Source organism: Martes martes (genome assembly GCF_963455335.1).
Source record: "Martes martes genome assembly, chromosome: 7".
NCBI lineage: Eukaryota > Metazoa > Chordata > Mammalia > Carnivora > Mustelidae > Martes > Martes martes.
Genome location: NC_137894.1, coordinates 126,114,666 through 126,135,828, shown reverse-complemented (window position 1 = coordinate 126,135,828; position 21,163 = coordinate 126,114,666). Strand labels below are relative to the sequence as shown.

Sequence of the window (21,163 nt, the reverse complement as noted above, 5' to 3'; positions counted from 1 at the left end):
TGGGTAGTGCCTTGCTTGGAAGCTGGGCAGTCTGAGGCTGCTCTGGTAGCATCCTGAGCAGCAGTGGGTGTTTTCAGGAAGAACGATGCCATGACCGGATTTGTGATTCGAAAGATAACATGGGAAGCACCGTGACGAAAATAGCAGCCAGGGCTGAGTCTTCAGTCCAACTATTGCAGTTTCAAGAGAGAAGTGATGAAGGCCAAGACTGAGAAAGTGGCCCTGGAGGTGAGGAGGTGGGGGACTCAGATCACTAAAGACATGGACACACCCAGCTGGGTTTAACACCTGCTGAACTATACAGAGGAAGCGGCAGGGAAGAAAGAGAAAACTAGCTTAGATAGATAAGGAGATAAGTGTCACCATAACCAAAATAAAGAAGTATTATCAGACTCCTTTTTTTCCCCCAATATAGATTTGATTTAGTTCTAAGAATACCATCTCTCCATTTGTCATCTCTGTTATGTAATATTTGTGGCATTTTATAAAAGTAGTTACAATGATCTCATCTCTGTGTATTCGTAGTTTATCTTACTAGATTGTGAGCTCCTTGAGGGCAAGGGCAGTCAAGTTTCTGTCATTCATCTTTTAAGCACCCAGCACCTGGGTGCCTGACACGGAGTAGAACTCAACTCACGGTTTATGAATTGGATTAAATTTAAATGTACTTTTGGCAATAGGGAAAAATGCTTAGAGGATTTTCTTGTCTCTGCTCCAATTCTTTGGTTAATCTCAGCCTTTTCATTTTGGCTCCTCTGAGCTTTTTCCAGTGCTGCAAATGCTTCTAGTTTATAAGAAAGAAAAAAAAAAAGGGAGCAAGTAGGCAGGAGGAGGGGGGATTGCAGCATCTAGATTGAACTTTGAGGTTTGCCTCTCATAATTTTCACCTTTGATGGGAAACTGTCCCAGATTTCATCCACCAGGCTCAGGTTCTGACATGGTACCTTCTTAAATCAAGCTTGAAGGGAAATTGATTGAAAAGAAAACACCATTATGGGAAAACAATTCATTCTCTTCTCCTTGACAGAAGGTAGACTTTTGTCTATATTGTAGAATAAATATTAGCTGGCTGATTGCTTTAAGATCTAGAAGCCTAGAGGAGTCATGATGCCTTTGCTCACTTTTTCAGGGAGATTTCCTTTAATTTTAGAGAGATTTGGTACAAAAGTTTTTAATTACCTTTCAAAGAATCTTTTTTTTTTTTCTTCCTATGTAGTTATTTGTATTAACTAAATGTAAGTGTAGGAAAACTTATGCAGATGTGTCTGGATGTAGTTGTCAGTTTTTATTGAAGTGCATCTTCCTCCCGACAAGGAGTAAGCAGGTATTTTAAAATTTTTCTACTAAAGTGTTAAATATCACTGTGTGTGTGTGTGTGTGTGTGTGTGTGTGTGTGTGTTTTCTGTGTTGAAAGAAAATTATTTTGATCTCTCAAAAGTAGATCAAAGGGGAAAGAAAAGGTAGAATAATGGCTACTTGATGCTCCTGGTGGTGGAAACCATTTTGTAATCATTTAGAAGAAGGCTGTAAGATTCCTACATTGTGAGACACACATCCTTCCAGTTGGCAAAGGTTGGATTCATGTTCTCTTGCAGAAATTTCAAACTAGCATCTTCTGGGGCAAAATCTAGCCATGAAACTCTATGTTTGTCTAACAGATAAATGATATTACATTGGGCGTGCCCTGTCTAGCTCAACACAGGCCCCCATCACTCCTGTTGTATAATGCCCGGCCTACTTCACATATTTGCCAACTTCCTAGCTCTCATAGATGTTGAATCTTGTCTTACTAATGGATTTTAAAACAACTCTGTGCATTGATGGAAGGTGGGTTCCTACCTGGTAATAAAGTCAGCCATGTGGCTTCTGAAAGTGAACAGATGGGAAGCATTCTCATTTAAATTAAGGTACTCCTAGACTATCTCCCCTAGTCACCTTAGAAGTTACTGAAGTCTTATCAAAAATAAGATGCTTGTCAACGTATTCTCTATCCCCCATGCCTCTCTTAACCATCAGTGCTGCTGTCTTAGGTAGCTCTTGCTCTATAAGAAGACTTATGGTACAAAGGCATTTGATTAAGTTCTAGCCAATGTTTTGTTAAGGTACAAAGCCAGTATTAATGAAAAAAAAAAAAAGGTTTTTGAGCCAGTCTTAGAAGCATAGCCCTTTCTTGACTTCTTTAATGCTAAAGACTTCACTTTTCTCCTGAGTTAGGGATATCTTATCTCCTTGGTTGTCCTCTTTCTTCTCCCCCTCTCTCTTCATCCCCATCCCCCCACACCTCTTCTTTTCTTTTGAAAGTATTATCAAGAGTTAATGGACTCATGATCTAAAAATTAGGTTATTAGAAATTTCTGTCATACAGCCTAGAGAATTGATGTTTGAATTCTCCTTGGCTTGAGTCAATCCTTTATCCTTTTTAGGTAAATGAATTAAGTCTCCTGCAATTTCCTGTGTGGGAGACTCTTTTTAGATGAATCATTTAAATTGAAAGCCCTGTCTGCTCATCAAGGGGCACGATTTTAGAGTTCTCCTGAGTATTTTGTGCACACTTAATACAGTCATTGAGATACATAAGGCAACCATGTGCCTTAATCTATGTGAAGGCTTGATTCATATGTGGTTATTTGGGTAAAGGATATAACTGCAGTTTTGTATCTTCAGATCTCTTTCCAGAATTTCCCTTGGGCCATTTAAAAATAACCTCTCCTTGTTCCTTTTTATCTCGAAACTTTTTATGGGAAGACCTCAGGCCTAGCTTCAGCATGAGACCAAAATTCCTATTCCATTTAATTCCACAATCCCTAGTCATTGTTGATACTCGGCGTAGGGAAACAGGCCAAGTTGTTATGTTTCACCCCCAAAGTGACAGAAGGTTATGAATGCTGTGATTCCGACATAGTACTATGAAGATTTTAATGGGCCATTGTAGGGCCTATAGGAACACATTTACATGCTCAATTGTTTTTATAACCAGCCTCAAATGATTCTAGAAAAAGTCAGGCATGTCTTCCTCACAAGGAAAATCTAGCATCTTTACCTTTGCCGTTGTCCTATGGTACTTGTTAAATCTGTTCACAATTCTCTTATCGTGTAAAGGGCAGCTCTCAATTAATTCCCTCGTGTTCCTTTCAATAAGAAGAAATGAGAAGGGGGCTCCTTTGGTATTAAACAAGATCACCTGTGCACTTGCATATTCATTGCATTGTTATTAAGCATTAATGAGTGTCATTCTGTTTTATAGTCCCAAATCTTCTCTTGAAATCATGTGGCGGGAGGGCAAGAGGAAGTCAGCCAAGATTTATTTATACCTGCATGGTGTTGGTTATCGCAATAAACTTAGTGAGGTCTTTCCCAGATGTCGCAGATTAAGAAATTGAGGTACAGGACAGTTATTTAACTGGTGAAAGTACAGAATTAATAAATGATAGAGGCATGCTTCCAGTCTACCTCTTCTTGAACAACCTGTGTTTTTCCACAGCCAGCTGTCCCATTTTCTCACATAAACCTTGCAACGCCCATCCCGTGTGGGGCAGACTCCCCAGGTACAACTAATGGATTATTCTCACAGGTCATGTTTCTAGAATATTTTACTCTTTTCTCCAGATTTCCATTTATGTTACCTATTCAGATCTGAGCAGCAGCTCTCTGCGGTATATTCCCATTTTACAGAGGCCCTCTTTTGCATTGAGAATGAGGAATGTTATCTGGTCATTTCCCGCAATGATTCCTTCTCTGTGTGTGTGTGGGTGTGTCTGTGTGTGTCATTCAGCTAGGCACTATGAGTGATACAAAGTAACAACTACAACATTTAACACTCAGTGAGTTGTTATTGTGTTATTTATCCTATATGCATTATTTCAGTTAATCCTCATAGCCTTATAACGTAAATAACTCTCCCAATTTTTGCTGATGAAGGAGCTGTGACTTGGAGAGATCAAGTTAACGTACCTCTTTTCTCCATGTTAATAAGTGTAGATTCAAGATTCTGAGTCAGGCAGCCGAATTCCAGAGCCCTTGCTCTTAACCATTATAGAAAACTACAAAATTACAAAGCATGATTCTGCTTTGTGACGCTAGAGTCTAGATGGCCAGACAACACCAGCACAGGAGAAAAGATTGACTTCGTTCTTGAAGAATGACCTGGACTTTGATGTGCGTAGGGGTGAAGGAGACCATGTTCTAGCTGCAGAGAACAAAATGACAAATTCAGAGACAAGGGGAATGGCATAGGCATTCCGTTTTATTTTATTTTCATTCTTCATAGAGTTCTACCTGATATGATAATACTGACAAGGAGTGGGCTTTACTTTCTTGTAGTGTGCAGTTAGTAAGAATGATAACCATGGGGTCTGAAAGGCTTTGGAGGACAAGCTCTGAAGACCTCAGAGAAGAGAGTGTACATTGTAAACCCTGGGCAGACAGCGTAACCATCAGCCCAGGTAAACTGAAGCTGCTGTCTAATCCTGGAAGGAGAGAGAAACTCAGAGCAGCAAAAAGCAGGTACCATCTCCTTGGACAAAGCCTCAAGAAAGAAAAGCCTGTCTGAACCCAGCTTGCCCATCTGGATGCCAGGAAGGAGGGCAGTAGAAGGACATGTGTAGAGGAAGGAGGAGAGGTGCCTCTAGCGCTTAGGAACTCGGGGGGAGATTTCCTCCCAACACACTTAAGTGAACAACAGTGAGCCCCAGCAGCCGCCCAGACAAGGGGAGCAGACAACTGAGCAATTAACCTGTAGTGACAGGTGTGAAACTCTAAGAAGAGCAAAGTCTCTTCCATGATGTGGGAGGGGGAACTGCGGAAAAGTGCATGAGGGCGAGGGAGTGGGCACTAGGCAAGGAAGGGCCAGCCTGTTAGCAAGCCAGATTTCAAGTCCATCCAAATGGTTGTAAGAGGGTAGGAGCCCCTAAGGAATTTCTTCTCCCTTCCCAGTTAGCCCGCACTGACTCAGGGGTGGGGGAGCTGCCGTCAGATGTTTACACTCCTCTCTGTTGTAATTCCCTACTTATTTGCTGAGTATCTTCAGTAATTTCTATGTAAATTTGCCCAGAGGAGCAATTTAGCAGCTTTTCTTTTGACAAATGAAGAACATCTTAATAGTCAAGTGACTGCATTCCATCGCTTTGCAAGAGTAGAAGAGGCATCTTGGCAGGCGGCAGAGACCGAAACTGGGAAGTGGGAGATCTCGGGAAAGCCTCCTTTCCACGGCACCTGATCCACTGTTGCCCCATTTGAGATAGGAGGGAAAAGCTTCTTTACCTTGTGAACCTGGTTTCTTGTGAAGACCTATTCTTCACAAGACTCTTTCTTCTTTTATCACTTGGCTAATGAATGCCTTTCAGGCAGAATCAAGAGGGAAGCTCCTCAAAAGTTTCGCAGAAGTCTCCAGAAGCAGAGGCATATATTATTTTGTGTCAGATGTTTCCCACTGTCCATCTCGAGGAGACAGGAGGCAGTGGCATTCCTTCTGAGAGGAGCAGGGTTGGGTGTGGAGGGGAAGGCGACGTGGTCTTCCATGTGTCACTGTACTTTATTATAGGTAGTGCAGAAGTTACTGCCTTAAAAGTAAAACATGAGAATCTTCAAATCCTTCTTTTTCAGCTCTTACATCCTGCTCAGGATTTTCCCTGTACCTCATTAGCTGACGAAAACCTCACATGTGTATTTTAGGATAATGCACTACGATATAGCAAGTGTTTTTGTAAATATCACTTCATGTGATCCTCGTAAAATTCTTGGGAGAGTAGTAGCAAAAGAATTGGCTGGACATGGTATAAGGGGATGAGGTAGGGCTCAGAGAGGTCAGAGCCTTCTGAAGTCCCGAAGGTCAAGTCTAGTCTGCCCCCATTTATGGTCCAGTATCGCCATTCCATAGATATTTGTTGGTGTCAATATCTTAGGTAGGAGGGGAAAAAAAAAAAAAAAAGGAGGGTCTTTTAAAAAGTCTTAGTGCCGGGGTGCCTGGGTGGCTCAGTGGGTTAAGCCTCTGCCTTCAGCTCGGGTCATGATCTCAGGGTCCTGGGATCGAGCCCCACATAGGGCTCTCTGCTCAGTGGGGAGCCTGCTTCCCCCTCTTTCTCTGCCTGCCTTGCTGCCTACTTGTGATCTTTCTCTCTCTTGTCAAACAAATAAAAAATAAAAAAAATAAAATCTAAAAAAAAAAAAAGTCTTAATGCCATGGCTAGTGGAAAGGGAAGAAAAAAGTAGGTCTGAGACAGCATTAGCTTAGAATTTTGATTTATTTGTTGAAAGAGAATGGCCTAGGGCATGGGTGATCAGTTATTTCTAGAATCCCTCTTCCGGAAGAAATCGGGTACCCTACGATGATATATCACTATTTTGTTGTTGGTGGTAGCAGTATTCTCATAGGAGACACAGACGAGCAGGCCAAGCATGGACCATTCTAAATCTTGCCCTTGCCTGTGTTTGAAATGACTATGGTATCCACATCACAAACCATGGGTTCTGGTGTGTTCATGCATATTCCTGATGATCACTCCACAATTTTCTTCCTGGCCCCATTGCCTGGTAGCGGAGATCAGTTTCAATATTAGTCAAGTCTGGGTCCAATTCTTAAAATGGAATGAAGAGTGAAAATTGCTTATTTTTTGCTCTGGTGCTTGCCAATAGCCTCCCGCACCCAGTCCTCTTCCCTACCACCTCTATCAGCAGTATTACCGTGTGGTGTGTTGGGAGGTGCAGAAAGAGATGCTTGGCAGAAGCCCTCACCACTTCTCTTAAGCCTGTTTTCGCACTAAGTAAGGGTGAGAGAAGATCTGACTGTCACCCCCAATTAATTCCTGGACATGTTCCCACACAGAGTGACATCCAGAGAAAGAGGCAAGAACTCCTTGCCTCTAACCAAACTATCACTTCTCACTCCAGCTTTAGTCCAACTCTCCACCTTCCATGCATGTTGCTATCTGACCTGGCTCCCGCGGAGACGCAGCCACCTCCCAGGAGACCCACCACACAAGCTAAAAATAAAGGCTGCTGTTTCTCCGCAGATGCCATTAACCCAATTAGAGCAAAAAAGAATTAAAAGAAGTTACAGCCTCATTAAATACAAGCAGCATAAACTTCAAGAAGGCAAACTAAATTTGTTACACAATTTTAAAATTTTACTCAAGAATCAAAATCTTTTGAAACCCCCAGTCCTTTAAATGAGGGCAGTCTCCCCGTGGCAGCCACTGGGTTCAAGATTCCAGTGCGGTGACACGGGTGATGGTGAGGCTGCATGCAAAGAGAAAAATAAAAAGGAACTAGTTTTTGAGGAATTGACTACCCCACGAAAAGGAAAATATTCTTCTGAAAGTTCTTTGGTTTAAAAATCTGGTCAGGGGGTACGTGGGTGGCTTGTGGGTTAAAGCCTCTGCCTTCAGCTCAGGTCATGATCCCAGGGTCCTAGGATTGAGCCCCACATCGGGCTCCTTGCTCAGCAGGGAGCCTGCTTTCTATCCCCCCACCCTGCCGCCTGCCTTTCTGCCTGCTTGTGATCTCTGTCAAATAAATAAAATCTTTGTAAAAAAACAAACAAACAAACAAAAATCTGGTCAGGTTGGGTCGCCTGGGTGGCTCCATCGGTTAAGTGTCTGCCTTTGGCTCAGGTCGTGATCTGGGGTCCTGGGATCAAGTTCCGCATCAGGCTCCTTGCTCAGTGGGGTGCCTGCTTCTTTCTCTCCCTCTACACCCCCCCCACCACACTCATGAACTCTCTTTCTCTCTCTCAGATAAATACATAAAATCTTAAAAAAAAATATGATCAGGCTTTGATTTTAGTATATGTGCTGCCGAAGCGAGCACATGATCAGGCTTTGATAAGCCTTTTACTACTTAACAGAAGATATTTATTTATTACAATATTTTATCCAATAGGCCTAACCAAGAGCCATCTGAGATTAGGAGCTCAAACATGCAGGGCCTCAGGGAAGCCAGTCTCTGAGAGATGGGAGCCTCACCTATGTGTGAGGTCCTTCAGGGGTACCTGCAGCCACCACAAATGTGTCAAAAAGGCTTTTGATGGCTGAGGAGACTGGCCCAGAGTGCATAGACTCAACCTACATCTCTCCATTATGTTGTCAATGAATTTATGACACCTTAAGTTTTCTAACTCACAACTTTTGGAAGCCAATATACTATATTTTCCTTTCAAAAATATCACTTGATGTTTTCATATAATAAAAGTAACATGTTCTCATTATATTTTTTTAAAAATTGGAAATAAAGGAAAGTTTTAAAAAAGTAATTACTCTTATCCTCCTAAAACAACTGTGCTCATAATTAGGCATATTTCATCCCTATTTTTTTTCTAGCGACTTTTAATTTTTCATATTATGTATTTGGATCTATTTTCAACTATGAGCCACTTGCTGTTTTGAACAGGGATTTCGACAAACATTGTCCTCTTCCTCACTCTTTCACCTGAGAATCATTTACTGTGCTAAGGACTACGAGCACAGAGAGAATGCTTTTGAACTTCATTTGTAGTCAACTAGTCAAAGACCAGTAACAAGCATCTGGGATCCCAAGAAACCGATTATCTTGCTGACACGCAGCCTAACAACTGACTTGTCACACCCAAACTACAATATATCTGTCTAAAGCTATTTAAACACAGCTGTTTTCAAAACATTCTTCTGTCTTCATAAAATGATTTTTGAAATCTAAGCAAGATGTTCTTCCTTTGTTTGGAAAAAGGAGTATGACAAATTTAGAAATATGATTATATATGCATTTAAGGAAGGGAGGCAACTTAACAAAGCAAGCTTCAGAGATAAGCTATTATTATTTGTTATTGTTGTAGTAACTATTATTACTATTACTATTATTGGAGTGAGAGAGAGAGTTAGTTTTCAGTCAGTCAGAGCAGAAAATTCCTAACCTTACATTTATTCTACCCATTGAGCTATTGTGTAAATGCTTAATAATATGTCAGTGAAATCCCTGTCTTGGGAACTTTCAACTGAAGTACCTCAATCACTTTTACTGAAATGTTATCATGAGGAAAATCTGAACCTGGGTTAGCTCACTGATTCCTGGGTTGGGAGGGTATACAACTCAAAGATGTCCAACATTTTTCCTGGGAAGACCTCTTCATCACTTGTCTTCTTAAGGAGATTGTAATAAACTACACATGGCTAGTTTACTAGAGATTTGCCCCTCCCCCTACCTTCATCACCTCAGTGCATTTTTTAGTTTATTTTGTATTTGAAATGCAGAAGCCCAAGCCTGGTAGAAACCCTGAAGAGAAAACCCGAAGACCAAATCCCTGAACTGGATGAACACCTAGACTTGGAAGGAACAGCGGCCTGACAGAAGTCTGAATGACACTGCTTGCATTTTCTGGGGCCCTCCGAACAGGACTGTGGGCAGGCAGAGTTGGCCATGATGCGAAGAGCGTGGGGCTCCCCGATAACCTGCCAAGTCTTTCCCATGTAGATCCTATATCCTGTGGTACTCGCCTGGGCCTCTCACCTCGCTTGATTATTCTGTATTTTCTTATACACCTATAAACTAGAATGGTTTAGAGACAATGGCACAGTTGTGTACTGCACGATTCAATTTGGTTACTTTGGAATGGCTCTTCTAGTGGTGTGCAAACACAAGCCCTGTAGCCCCAACACCACTGACAGCCAGAAGGAGTGAATGGGTTTCCTGAGAGTCGAATCTGCCCCACAGACATGTACTGTTTGGCAACATGTATTTTATTTTTAAAGATATTTGAAATTATGAATGTTTTCTGGTGGGTCATGTGAACTCAGCCTCCGGCCCCATCACTCCGTGTTTTATTATGGCAAGCTTATTCACGTGTTTATGATACCTGCCAGGCTGCTCTAGGAAGTTTGATATGTGGTGTGGCCTTTTGGGACCTCATTTAACCTCTCTAGACTGCAGTTTTCTCATCTGTAAAATTGCCATCATACCTGCCCTGCCTGCATCATGAGACCTGCTGAGGACCCAAAGAGGTAATGCGGGCAAAAGGACTGTAAAGATTAGAAAGCACAGAATGAGAGAATCTACTATCATTAAATTAAGAGTGTTAATGATTAGTATTTGGATGGTATTGTAGCGTGGTCAAATTGAGCTTAGTATATGCAAGTAAAATGTCTTCACTTTCATTTTTTTTTAAACTGAATCTTCGTTCTTGGACTGATGGGCAGAGCAGCCAAAAACTGGCAGAATGTTAGATTGCTGGACACGTTTCCATTCTCTCTTTATATTCCCTTGTGGATTTCTTGTGAGTGTACAAAGATTGAGGGGCCACCTTGGAGATTACCTTTCCTTTAGGAGGTGGTGGCTTCCTTTCCATTGTGAAGTTCTGGACTTTTTCCTCCTCATCACAGAAAATTGGTGTCACACGGAGCATCCTTCCTTCACCCTTGACTCTCGCTTCCTCTGTGGTGAGCATCTGCCCGAAACTGGAGAATAGAAATCTAAAACTGCTTTAGAATAGATGGATCCAACACAAGACACTTCTAAACCTTAAAAAAAAAAAAATCTATTTAGCTTTTGAAGATTATGAGTATTTCCAATATTCTTTGGTAAAATATGAAGCAAAATGATAGACAATATATAGACTATATAAAAACCTATGGAAAGGACATGATTTGATACTCACTCCAAGATGAGCAAAAGGGTTGTGCTGTATTTTTTATCCTTGTACCGTTTGGATACCACCACCATCACTATTTTTGTCATGCCCACTTGTCACCTGTGCTAGTATTTACTTAATAAATACTAAGCTGATGTATTTTCTTTAAGCTGATGTATTTTACTTAAAATAAATATAATCATTTTTAAAAGCAAAATATATATCTGTCAGGTAAATGTAAAATCAGTAGCAAAACATAATGGTAAAAATAAACAATGAGAAAACATGTTATTATATATTAGCTGTATTTTGTAGTCTACCAAAAACCAAGTCCTACTCTTCTGTTGAGGAAGAAGGAAGGGAGAGAGAGAGGAATGAAAGAAGGGAGAAAGGAAGGAAAGAAGGAAATAGGGAAGGAGAGAGAAGAAAGGAAAATGATTAGTTTAAAAAAAACTCTTAAAGACATGTGAACACCAAATTTCTCTATGAGGAAATGAAGATTGAAAGAAAACTTGAAAGTTAAAAATTTTGCGTATGTGTGATTTATTATGACTTAATATTGAGTATTTTCTTCATTATAACTTCACTTAAGACAACAAACACTGTCACAGTCATTGGGGTCTTCATCTGTTCTGATGGAATGTACAGATTTTATCTTTATCTGTGGATGTTCTCCATAATGTGACCCAAATTTCTGGGAAGCTGCATTTTTAAAGATTTATAAAAAAATATCTTCCTTGCTAATGTCTTCATTAAAGGAATCAAGGAATTTATTTCTTTAAGCCAAAGTTTTCATTATAGATATTAAACAATACTGTGACAAGGAAGTACTGAATTATTACTTATTCAGATACCAGTGGAAGAACTTTACATGGATTTATTTTATCACTTTTGTGTTTAAATTTATTAAGGATATGTTATTTGCTAGTTGTTAAAGAAAACAAAAACCTAAAGAAAAGTAAAGATTTCTAATTGAAAAGGTTAGTGTTGTCATGAGATATGGATTGGCTCTCACAAAGATTTTGATGATACAAGAGTACATGGATGTCAAGTCAATGACTGTGTCTCCTCTATTTACATGGATATTGTAATTCAGTCATTACAACAGCTCTAAAAAAATGCCATTAAAATACTCATTTTACAGATGTGCAAAATAAGGCTTACATGAAATTTATTAGTTTGCCGTGATCACAGAGTCAGTTACATCAGAAAATCTGATTCTGGAGCCTGCAATCTTAACCCTTCCTAAAATACTCTTACTGTTAAGAAAAAGAAAAAAGATTACTAAGTATATTAATAGGTCCTATTTTGTTGTTTTTTGGAAATTATGTTAATAGTCTACTACACTGAAATGAAGATCAACATTCTGAAATTGTTGTACCAATAGAAGATCAAATTTTATCATTTGAATTTAGATTTAGGAAGCAAGGTAAACAACAAAAAAGGTACAACAACAAGAAGAACGTTTACCAACCATTTTGATTTCTTTTTTTCTTTTTTGCAAATGTGTGTAATACCTCCTTCCTTCCTGCCTGCCTCCCTGTCTTCCATAGTGCTTTACTTAAATTGCTTAACATGATGTTATTTTATTAACAAGACTGTGAAGACAGATTTAGGAGCAAGATTCTGGGGGAATTCACAGAGCCAGGGAAAAGTAAAAAATTCAGAAGTCAACAGAATCCAGGTGAGGAAGACTGTTTAAAATTGGCATCGGTGACTCCCACTGGTATTTCATTCTATCATTACTCCACTCTTATTTTCACTTTCCTTGTGCCAGGATCCCCACCTCACTACTACTAATCTTGTGGGCCAGATAATCCTTCATTGCCAATGGCTGTCCTATGCCTTCTAGAATGCAGAGAGCATCTCTGTGTTTTTCCCCACTAGATGCCAGTAATACCTCCCTAATTGTGACAATCAAAAATATTATCAGAGGGGTGCCTGAGTGGGTCAGTCAGTTAAGTGTCCATTTCTTGGTTTCAGCTCAGGTCATGATCTCAGGGTGCTGAGATGGAGCCCTACATCAGGCTCCGCACTCAGCAGGGAGTGTGAGATTCTCTCACTCCCTCTGCCCCTCTCCCAGCTCATTCTCAGTCTCTTTCTCTCTCTGTCGCTCTCCCTCAAATAAATAAATAAAAACTTTAAAAATAATATTTCCAGACATTGCAAAATTGGTCTTGGTTAGGAACCATGGCTAGGAATTATCCAAGTTTGTGATACTTTTCTGCTTATTTTGCTATCGATTGGTATTTGTTATGTTGCTTTTTCCTTTAGTAAACGTTCTTCCTCTGCTTGGAGAGAGGTCACGCTTAGTAACACTTTAAATCTTAATGAAATCTCTGTTATTTTTTGAGTTACATGGCAAGGTAGAAGAATGATGACATTATTAGCATATACATTTGAATGTTTTTAATTTGATTTTAGCACTGTATCTAAATGTCTGTCAGGTTGTCTTCTCAAAGAAGAATATTTTCTGATCAAGCACAGTGACTTCTGGAAGTGGATGGGAGCTTTACCAGCGTAAGCCGGCCTGGGATCAAACTGTGGAAACTAGGAAAGAAATAGACAAGACTGGGATTGCTTTTTGATTAGCCTAGGTTTCCAGAATTCTTGGACTTTGTTGTTTGGTTTGGTTTGGTTTTTACCAGCATAAGCTGGTCTTGCACCTCGTTTTTGTATTTGCACAATTCACTTATTTGTGGAGCATAACAAATAACATGGAGGACATGGGGACATGGAGAGGAGAAGGGAGTTGAGGGAAATTGGAAGGGGAGATGAACCATGAGAGACTATGGACTCTGAAAAACAATCTGAGGGTTTTGAAGGGGTGGGGGGTGGGAGGTTGGGGGAGCCAGGTGGTGGGTATTACAGAAGGCATGTGTTGCATGGAGCACTGGGTGTGGTGCATAAACAATGAATTCTGTTACACTGAAAATAAATAAATAAAAAAAAATAATAAAGCAACAAATCCTCAACTTGGCATGTGGTGTAATGACATGAGCCAGAAGAGTTCATACTCGTAGATTTTCTATCTGGATTATAGTAGTTGTCCTATAACTATTTCAGAAAACACTCCTGAAACCTTTTGGAGTCTCCAGAGATAAGTGTCATTATTTGACAAGTAAGTGACTCACAATTCACATCAACAAGTATTTCAAATTCTTAATAGGATGTTCTTTCCTATGAGACTAGTCAAAGAACTCAGAGTACTTTGTCGTGAAGGATAAGGGAGGAGAGGGAAGTGAAAACACGAAGGAGGACTTAGAGTAAAAGTCTTGAAGATTACTTTGGGCTTGAAAAAGACTTTATAAAAGAATGGTGTTTGTGATGGACCTTAGTAAGTACCACTTTTCACCCCTGACCACTTGGAAATTGGGAAATTGTCTATTTGCATAAGGTTTTCTTTTTTTCCTGAAGTGCTGCTATGCTAGCATGAGATGGGGTTTGCAGTTGAGTAAAAATGCACTTTTGGAAGCCCGTCCTCTTTTGTAAGTTGTGCTTTTGATTACATTGAAAGATGCCCATTTTTGTCTCAGTTTCCATCAGATCCTTCCATTTCCAGCTTCTTCCTCCACTCTTACTGAGATGCATGATTAGTTTATTCCTCTCCTTCATGCCCAGAGACTTGCCTTTAGATTTATTCTCTCTAGGAAGTATTTCTGTCTACTTCTCTATGACTAAAGCCAATGTTCCATTCGAGTTGAGTAGGAAAGGCTCTGATAAGGTGCCCTGCACCTTTATAAAGCACAGAAGTTATTATATAACTTCTTATAAAACTTCTTATATAACAGAAGTTATTACATAACACAGAAGTTATAACTGATATGTTGATGGTTTAAGGAACTACTCCTGCGTATTAATAGTGACGCTAATAAACTGGCTAATGTGGGATAACTTTGGGGTAGAAATTCTTCTGAGAACCTCACAACCTATTCTATGATCAATGAAGCTGATCTTAAGTTTTTACTGCTGCAACCCAAACAAAGAAATAAATATTCATTGGAATATGTGGTTTAATGTTATTATTTGCTAAAATTAACTTGTTTCACCTACCTACTTCATAAGCTCCCTTCTTTACTGCCTTTAGTTTTTTCTGTGTCTTGCAAACGTTGATTCCTTATTCATCAGTGCCCAGCTTTGAGGGCAGTAGCATAATTAAATAGATCTATCTATGTACATTTATGTCTTATGCTATGTTCTGAAAGTTATAACAGGAATTGAGGACATGGGTTGATTCCAGTGAGGAGTCATCATCCATGAGTAATTTTAAGTGAGAGAGTTCAAGACTAGAGAAACTTTCAAATGCCATCTACTGAGAACTTCAAATTAAAATCTGTTCAAAAGAGATGGCTTATAGGATATAATGCTACCAGAAATCATAGTTGTTATCAACTCTGACCTCTTCAGATCCTGCTGAGACTCAGTAAAGTGACCTGACTGGGAGGAAACTCCCACAGCTGGTTAGAAGTTGGGGCAACCTCTTCCTTTCCGGGTTCCAGCATCACCTACAACTTTTCCCCATCAGTCTTTAACCTCTGCTACCATACCACTCCTTCAAGGATCCTTATAAATAGCCTAATTTTGAACAATGAAAGGTATCTCAGGGGCTTCTTAAATTTCAACTGTTAAGTTGAAGCTGGAATTTTTAAGCTCAGGAATTTAAAACAAACATATAAACAGGGGAGGGACCCTCTTTACACAAATTCTTAAACTTTGTTTTGTCTGTGAGTGAAATTGTCATTTCCATAATGATTGCAGCCCCTTCTCTGACCTGGATCTCTCCATTCTCAGCTTTTTTAGTGAATCCATTCTAGGTAGTGCTTCACATAATTCAGCACATTGTAGGTGTTCCATCCATTGTGTTGCTTTTTTTTTTTTCTTTCTTTTTTTCACCTGCATCCTCACACAGTTTCTGACTATGCTTACAGGGCACACTGAACTACACACATTCTCTCACTCCAAAATCCGTCACCTAGTGCAAAGCAAAATCCCCCCTCCTTTGCTGAATGGATGGCTGTTCTTTGCACATATCCACGTTGAGTAGGTGCTGTATAACATCACTTGTTCTTTTTTTAATGTGACTCACGACAAAATTACCCAGCTTTCAATAATCCCAAGGAAAGAGAAAAAAAAAAGAAAAAAAAAACACTTGCCATCTGCAATTTACTGCTTTTAACCTGAAAAATAGGATCTAAAATGATACTCTGATACTTAAGAGGCTTCACGTGTTATAGGCAAGAGCTGACAGATGGCACATGGTGGAAGGCTGGTATAGCACAAAAAAGGAAAGCAGAGCCAAGTAGACAGTGGTGTAGACGAGCTTTGTGAAAGGTCATGACCATTCTTTAACCAGAGACACTTAGTTATTTCTTATATTCTCCAAATGGCCAGTTTATGGATAAACTCATCAAAACTTCACAATAGGTCTATAGGGAGAGAACCTATAAATAATGATGCAAGAGGTCTTCTCTTAACATTTAATTTTAAGGCATACAACTTGCAATGCTTACTTACTGTAGCACTCTTACTCCTTCTTTTTGTATAATGCATATAATTAGATAGCTATATCTGGAGGTTAACTGTCCGTTTTTAAATAGCACCACAATTTACCTTGGGAATGCGGGAGAAAAGAAGGCCAATTGGAGCATTTCTTAAAACTTTATTTTCCTTGGGACATTCAGCTGTGGCATGAAATATAATTGACTTTTAGGAAATATTTATAAAGTTGATACTGGCAAGAGTTTATACATCCTTCTTAATCCCAGACTCTAGAAAGTTTTGCATTCTAGAATTCAGAGAATTTACCTCTGTCGACTTTATGCTGAAGGTAAGAGACATTTGACATCTGGTTGCTTCAGTCAGTATTTTCCAACACAGATCACTGGGCAGAAATATCCCAACAGGGCATATCTTTGACACATAGTGATTATTTGAATTGATTTTAACAGTGTTCTTTTTAGTATGATTGAAAGGACAGATGTGGCTGGATGCTTTTTTGGTAAAGCATGTGTTTTGAAATTATCTTTTAAATTCCAAGGTTGTGGGTGATACTGTTCACTCACTGCTTGAAACCTCTCCATTGAACAAAGGTGATTATTTGCTTTGTGTTCCAAAGCACTCCATGTATATGATTAAAATGGTAGGTGTCTAGAGACCGGGAGTTGTCCCTGGTCCTGAATTGTTTAAGCTTCAGTAAGTATTGACACAGGGTGATGAGGAAAGTGGCTGGAATCCCTTGACTTGCGTTGAATTTAGTCATCAAGGCACTGAAAGAATAGGATCCCATGTAGTTTAGTAAAACAAGAGTAGAGGTAGGTGGCACAGGGTAGCCAGAAGTATAGTTCAAAACCCAACAACATGTAAAATGTATGTTTTATCCCAAAGCAGTAATTTTCTTGTGATTTGTGATTTATCCCAAAGCAGTAATTTTCAAGGGGGGATTTGAGTAGTGTTTCCTACTGTAGCTCAATTACCTGAGGCAACGAGTTTTCCTATATTTTTAAGGCAAACAGGTTTGGGTCTCATCATTACTTGAATTACCAAATATAATAGCAAAGCCAGGTGCTGTGGTACTGAGGCTGTGGCTTCCTTCTTCTCCTCTTCTCTCCCATCATCTTTCCTCTTTTTCCATGCCTCCCTTCTCTTTTTCTATCCTCTCCCCTTCCCACTCGTTTTTTCCCCCTCTTTTCTTTTCTCTTTTCTTCCCTTCCTTTGCCTTCTCTGTCTCTCCATGACTCTCTCTTAATTACATTCAAATTTAGTAATACAGGGATATAAGTCTTTATGGGTTTCCTGTTACAGAAGACATTCAGACAGAGGTCTTGTGGAGCTTACAGTTAATTTGACCCCTTTTACAAAAATGTATTTAACAGGACATTTGGAGATTGCCATTTGAGCAGTTATAGTCTCCAGAGGCTTGACAGGTTCTCAACTATTTCCTCAACTACCATCCTCTTTCCTCCCTCATTATTACTGTTCTCCATTAAATGGGTACTATGCTCCTCTTCAAGTGTAGGGGAATAAACATTTCCAAGAAGTCCTTTGGGATCATAAAGAAAGTAATTTCTTTCATGAGAATGGTGTCTCTTAATTTCAATCTGGTGTCTTTTAATTTCAAATAGATTATTTACCTGCTTTCTCAAGAGAGATGAGCCAAAACTCATGGGAACCACCATTGAATGAAGTCACTTGCCACCATGTTTTCTCTCCAAGGGGAGTTGCAAATAACTAACTTCCTGACCTGGCACCAGTATAAAAAATGCAATGCTGGCTTGTCCTGTCTGAATTCCTTCTTGTCCTTGGTATATTCTCTTCACCCTCATTTTAAATGGTGTCTTCCTCATTCCCCCATATTATTTAATTTAGTAAGCAGACGTCCTTGGTATGAGCTATGTAAGTATTTTAAGTGAATTATTGTGTGTTTACTTAACTCATTACAGAAAGCCATGATAAGCTTTTTAATTACAAAATTAGGTCTGCCAAATCAATTTCTTTTATTAAATGAACCAAATAAAATGGCAAAATGAGGATAAAATCATGCCCCTTTCCCATCTTTTCAAGGAGTACTCTTTGCCTAAAAATAATCGTTATAATATAAAATATTAATAGCAACAGTAACAGCAAGAGCAACGCTGCTTTCCTTGTCTGGTCCTCGGTAGCTCCTTTAAACTGTTAAGATATTCTGGACCTATTCAGCCAGCACTACATAAAATACTCCTCTTGAACCTACACATTGTTCTCAGCCTAGTCCTAAACAACTTACTGATCTGACTAGCTCTCTACTTCCTTCAGTTTACTTCTGATTTTTCTGATTACTATTCTTATGACTAAATTTTCTGTGTAATACCTTACATCACTCTTTAGATCTGTTAGTCACCACTTTTTCTTGTCGAAGCTATACCTCTCAACTGTAATTTATATGTCTGCTCACTACACAGTCTTAGGACCTTTAGTGTAGATATACAGCTCTATAAAGCCAGACCAGGCTCAGGGATGTTATACCTAGCCTGTAGCCAACAAGCTGAGATCATTCTGGGCTCTCAAGCAGGACCTGGACAATTCCTAACAATAAAAATGTGACATCTGTGCTCATGTATATCCTTTTATGTTTCCTCTATTTTTATTGTACAGGTAAATGTTTAATTATTTTAGTTTATGTGTCTGGTTAAGTCATTTAAATTCTACCTGATTAGTTGAATCACTTTTAGAAAAGTTATTGAATATGGCTGTTTATGGAATCTTCATAATTTCTAGGGAGAAACTTACAGGGTATTTTACCAAATGCATCGGACAGGTGAAACCTAGAGAGTAGTATTTGGAAAAGAGGCTATTCCTTTGGGAAATGAGAAAGAAAGCCCACATGAGAAATTCTTCTCATTTTTTCCCCCTTATCCATGCTTATTTCTCATCAGTGAGATTATTTATATTATGTATTTAATTAAATTTGTTTCAGAATCTCAAGCTAAAAGAAATTAGTGAGTCATTATTCAGAAAAATTCATAATAATACTGACTTTTCTAAGACTGTTGCAATATTTCACCAATACTGTCCTTACTGAAATTTTTATGGTTTCTTTCTCTGGATAAGGCCAAGTGTGTATGAAAAAAATACTTAAAATATTTTTGCCTATGGCTAGGAAATCAAGACAAAAAAAAATCAAAACCATGTATTATTTATGTTGCAGCACATAATTTGGGAACTATAAATCCAGGAGACCAGACATTTTCCCCCACTAGTGTTATATTAAAACAGAATTCTCTTAATGTGCTTACAAATTCATTGCCATTAATACATAAATTCTTTCTTTGAATGTTCCTCATTTTTGGCCAAAGTCTTGGTGGTTGAGTTGAAAATGGTTATTGTGTAGTAAGAAGTGGTTTATGAAGAATAGCATATTTTATTGGCTCCCTCAGTTAGGAACTCAGCATGTGTTTGCCAGCCTCTCTTCAGATGACCACAGACTGTTGGCTCTTGCTACTGCCTGAAGTGGCATAATAATTAATTCAGAAGTTTGCTGCTTTTTTCATGGGATGCTTTAGGTCAGTGTAAAACAATTAAGTCTGTAGAGGAATGAGAAAGAATCTTTGATCTATTTTGAGTCTAAAGATGTCATAACTGTGAATCACAAAGTTGTGACATGATGCACTCACCTCAGAAAGTTGTCTTCACAGAATTACAATTGCATTTTGTCTCAAAGAAAGATTTGATTCTCATGCACTTTCATATGTTCTCTTTAAAGCAAGAATGCAACTTCCTGGTCTAGTGTCAGGGAATTTACATACACATACACTTTATCCTCCTCTCTCCCTACCTCTTTCTCTTCCTCCCTCCTTCCCTCCTCCAAACTTTGGGGCCTGTTTTGCAATTACCTTTTATGTCATGAGTCACAACACTGCATGAGAAATTTCTCCTTGAAAAGAGATCACTGCTTTTGGCACTTGGCTTTTCCCAGTGCAGTCATCAGCCTGCACATGGCTGATGTGTGTGCATGTGTGGGGAGGGGGTCTCCATGCCCTGGAACCATAACATCAGGTTTCATATTGTGTGAGATCAGCATCTCTTCAAAACCAACCATGTACCACTTTCTCTCCAAATCACCTTCCCTGCTGACCATTACTGGTTATATAATTCTGCATCTTCTATTATCCTGACTGCTGATCCGTGCCTGATGGCTGTGCCAGGTCTCACATCGCCACAAGCTTTTGATTGCTGCACTCTAAGCTGCTTAATAAGACAATTAAAAATGATTTACAAATGGCCGTTGCAATGCAACTGGGGATCGGGGAGAGAATGTTCTCTATGCTACAATATTAAAAACGCATGCCCTTCTACAGTTTTTTTTTTTTTTTCTTTTTGACTGTCTTTAATTCCAATACAGGTTTACTTCTAGCTTTTTTTGGGTCACATGTGATTTTGCAATAGTTCCTTGTAAATTATACATATCTGGAAAGAATTCAAGGGATATGTTACTGATACTGTATTGTTCTGAAAGCCTCTTCCCTGTAGGGGGGGAGGGAAAAAATTGCTTAGAAATGTGGAACAGTTAAGAGGTAGTACAAATGGTCTTCCATCAAGCTGACTCATTCTCAGTTTGAGGGTCAAACCTAACTTAATCACTGACGCATCCATCCTGATCTGTTTCTTCTTTTCCTCTTCACCCTTGTTGCTGCATTGATTACAATGGGCAAATTTCCCAAAGAGTTTATTGTGAGTCACACAAAAGTTCATCTGTGGAAAATGGAAAATTTTCAGAATGAATGGCCTTGGTATTTTGAATATGATAATTGAGAAAGTAAGGTAGAATCCCATCTTGTGTGTTGAAAAAATGCTCTTTTTTAAAAAATTTAGTTGTCTGTTTTAGTCCAGAGGAATGAAAATTGTTATTGACCCTTTAACATGTGTGCTCTTTCTCTAAACTACATTTTCAGGAATACATGTCTCTTCTCCACCCGTGGCCTCGGTACTTTTTCCTTGACCTTGACGTTCTGTCTTAGGCAAGCATACTCAGAAATACCAGATTTCTTGCAGATGGCACTTTCAAAGCATCAAGGTTCCTCCTCGTCCTCTATGCCA

At 39.2% G+C, this 21,163-nt stretch overlaps 1 protein-coding gene across 10 annotated transcripts in view; it reads left to right on the top strand.

Annotated features, from left to right (window-relative positions):
• NRXN3 (neurexin 3) overlaps window positions 1-21,163 on the top strand; it is a gene marked incomplete at both ends in the record, with an annotated part of 1,490,367 nt that overhangs the window by 845,679 nt on the left and 623,525 nt on the right. The window lies entirely within an intron of this gene.